The sequence below is a fragment of the Orycteropus afer genome, unplaced genomic scaffold (assembly GCF_000298275.1).
Source record: "Orycteropus afer afer isolate SDZICR_OR568_19922 unplaced genomic scaffold, OryAfe1.0 scaffold00102, whole genome shotgun sequence".
Lineage (NCBI taxonomy): Eukaryota > Metazoa > Chordata > Mammalia > Tubulidentata > Orycteropodidae > Orycteropus > Orycteropus afer.
Window position 1 is genome coordinate 4,023,911 of NW_006921689.1, and position 3,307 is coordinate 4,027,217.

At 46.6% G+C, this 3,307-nt stretch overlaps 1 pseudogene; it reads left to right on the forward strand.

Moving 5' to 3' along the window:
* LOC103199037 overlaps positions 1-2,789 on the forward strand; it is a 24,441-nt pseudogene extending 21,652 nt beyond the window's left edge.
* The last annotated feature ends 518 nt before the right edge of the window (positions 2,790-3,307 follow it).

The window sequence follows — 3,307 nt, forward strand, 5'->3', positions numbered from 1 at the left end:
GGAGTCGTGCTTGCTGATTCATAAGCAAAGTGTAAGAAGAGTAATTATTCAGCCCATTGTATAGAACATAAATCTGGGAGATTTTAATCAACCACAGTCTTTTTTTTTTTTTCCCTTGAGAATTTTTTTTCCCACTGTCATCAAGTTGATTCTGACTCATGGCAACACTATGGATAGAGTATAAGTACCAAGGCATTCCAGGGCTGTAAATCTTTAGAGAAGCAGATTGCCTCATCTTTTTCCCACAGAGCAACTAGTGGGTTTAAACCGCTGACCTTTTGGTTAGCAGCTGAAATGCTTTAACCACTGCACCACTAGAGCTCCTTTCTTTCAAAATAGTCACAGCCATATCCTTCCTCACAAGTTTATATGCATCATCTGACTCTGCTACATTTACTTCTAATTGTGTGATGAAGCAACAAAATCTATAGATTCCAGAAGATCCAGAGACACATAGCTTGCCTAACACAAAAATCCTGCCAGGAGGAATCGTCTATTTGAAAAGTTATACTGGATATTATAGTAGGTTTTTGGTCTTTGACATACTTAAATGCCATTTTCATATTATGGAAAATTTCATGTGTGAAGATAATCCATTCTGTTGAGGGAATCAGTAGCTACATCTACTTCTATACATAGTTATGTAGGACTGTCTTGTTGTAGCATCTTGCAGTTCTGCATGTGCATGCATACACACAAACCCACACATCCCTCCTTTAATATTTCTTTTTATTTTTATTAGAAGTGATAGGGGTGCATCTGATACCCGACTATAATTAGGAAATACAAGATTCATTTGTTTATTCAGATTAGCAAACTTCTCTAGTGAAATAGTATTTTCTTCTTTATTAGTAAAAATGGAAGTTTTTAAAAGAAACACAAATTCGAGGAGGAGTGGAGCAGTGTGCAGTGTCTACCTGGATCCTCCTAAGTCCACTGAGCTACTCTGAGAGTTTGAGTGCGGCAGCGACCACAGGGAAGCTGGCGCAGGCACCAGCAGAGATGGGGAAGACCGGAGCCCCTGAAAGTGTGGCTCCAGGGGATACTGCGGCTGCCCAGCGGGTGAAAGAGATCCAGGAGGTCCTAGTGGACCCGTGCAGCCTGCGGCGCTATCTGCAAAGTAGCTTCCTGGGTAAGGGAAGCTGTGCCAAATGCTTCGAGATCTCAGACACATACACTAAGGAGGTATTGGTGGGCAAGATCATGCTTAAGTGGCTGTTGCTCAAGCCACACCAGAAGGAGAAGATGTCGAGGGATATACCTATTCACTGCCTCGCCCATCAGCACATAGTTGGCTTCCATGGCTTTTTCGAGGACAAGACTTCTTGTTTGTGGTGCTGGAGCTCTGCCACCGGAGGTCCCTTCTGGAGCTGCAAGAGAGGAGGAAAGCGCTGACCGAGCCTGAGGCCAGGTACTACCTGCGGCAAATCGTCCTTGGCTGCCAGTTCCTACACCCAAACCCGGCCTCAAGCTGGGCAACCTCTTTATGAACGAAGACCTGGAGGTGAAAATAGGAAATTTTGGGCTGGGCATCGAAGTCGAATATGACGGGGAGCAGAATATACATTTATTTATTCAGATTAACAAACTTCTCTAGTGAAGACCCTGTGTGGGGCTCCTAATTGCATTGCTCCTGAGGTGCTGAGCGAGAAGGGCACAGTTTGTAGGTGTATGTGAGGTCCTTTGGGTGCATTATGTATAATAATACCTTGTTAGTGGACAAACCACCTTTTGAGACTTCATGCCTAAAAGAGACGTACCTCCGAATCAAGAATGACTATAATATCCCCAAGAACATCAACCCTGTGGCTGCCTTCCTCATCCAGAAAATGCTCCAGACTTATCCCACTGCCCGCCCAACCATTAGCGAGCTGCTCAATGAAGAGTTCTTAGGGTTATATTCCCACCCATCTGCCCATCACCTGCCTCACCATTCCCCCTAGGTTCTCAATTGCTCGCAGCTGCCTGGATCCTAGTAACTGGAAGCCTCTCATGGTCCTCAATAAGGGATGGAAAACCCCCTTTCTGAGCAACCTTGGGAAAAAGAGGAACCAGTGGTTCAGGAGATGGCAGAGGCCATTGACTGCCATCCCGGTGACATGCTGCAGCAGCTACACAGTGTCATTGCCTCCAAGCCCTCAGAGCAGAGGCTGGTGAGGCAAGAGGCCGAGTACCCCACCTGCATTCCTGTCTTCCAGATCAACAAATGGGTGGACTATTCAGACAATTATGACCTTTGGTATCAGCTGTGTGACAACAGTATGGGGCTGCTCTTCAAAGACTCTACCTGCCTCATCCTCTACAATGACAGCGAGAGCCTGTAGTACATTGAGCATGGTGGCACAGAGCCAACACAGTATCTAAACATCATTTGCCATCCCAACTCCTTGATGAAGAATAGCACACTCCTTAAGTATCCCCAGAATTACATGAGGGAACATTTGTTAAAAGCCAGTGCCAATATAACTCAGGGAGAAGGCAATGAACTAGCCTGGCTACCCTACTTGCGCACCTGGTTCTGCATCCACAGGGTCATCATCCTGCACCTCAGCAACAGCTGTGTGCACATCAACTTCTTCCAGGGCCATACCAAGCTCATCCTGTGCCCACTGATGGCAGCCCTGAACTACATCAACTGGAAACGTGACTTCTGCATGTACCACTAGAGCCTCCTTGAGGAGCATGGCTGTTCCAGGGAGCTGATTAGCCAGCTCTTGTACATTTGCACCATAGTGGACAAACTGCTGAGCTCAAGCTCCACCACCAACCACCTCAAGGCCTTCTCATAGCCCTCCCACCCTTGGGACTGGAGCCCCTCTTTACTCCCACCATCACTTGGGGCCTACACTGCTTAGCCTCTCCGTGTTGTTTTTCTTAATGTGCCTCCCAGCCCTGGGGGCCAGGGAAAGAGCTACACCATCGTTGTAGGTGTGGATTACTATGTTGTTGCTGTGGAGTCAGACTGACTCATAAAGACCCCTCCTTGGAATTCCAAGGCGCTTTCACTATGGAAGTAGACTGTCCCACCTTCCTTCTGAGGTGTGGCTTGTGATTTGAACTGCTAGCCTTCTGGTTAGCAGTCAAGTGCCTTAGACACTATGCTACCAGAGCTCCTATGTAAGTTATTTTTTATTTTTATTTTTTTTTCACATATTCAGGTGTGGGTTCTATAGCCCCTCCCCTACCCTCTTAACCCCACCATATGAGTTGTACAGATAATTTCTATTGGATTTTGCACTATTTGCTGGTCCAATAGAGCCTGGTGGAACCACTGAGACTATGGACCCTAGCTGCCCTGCAGGTCTAG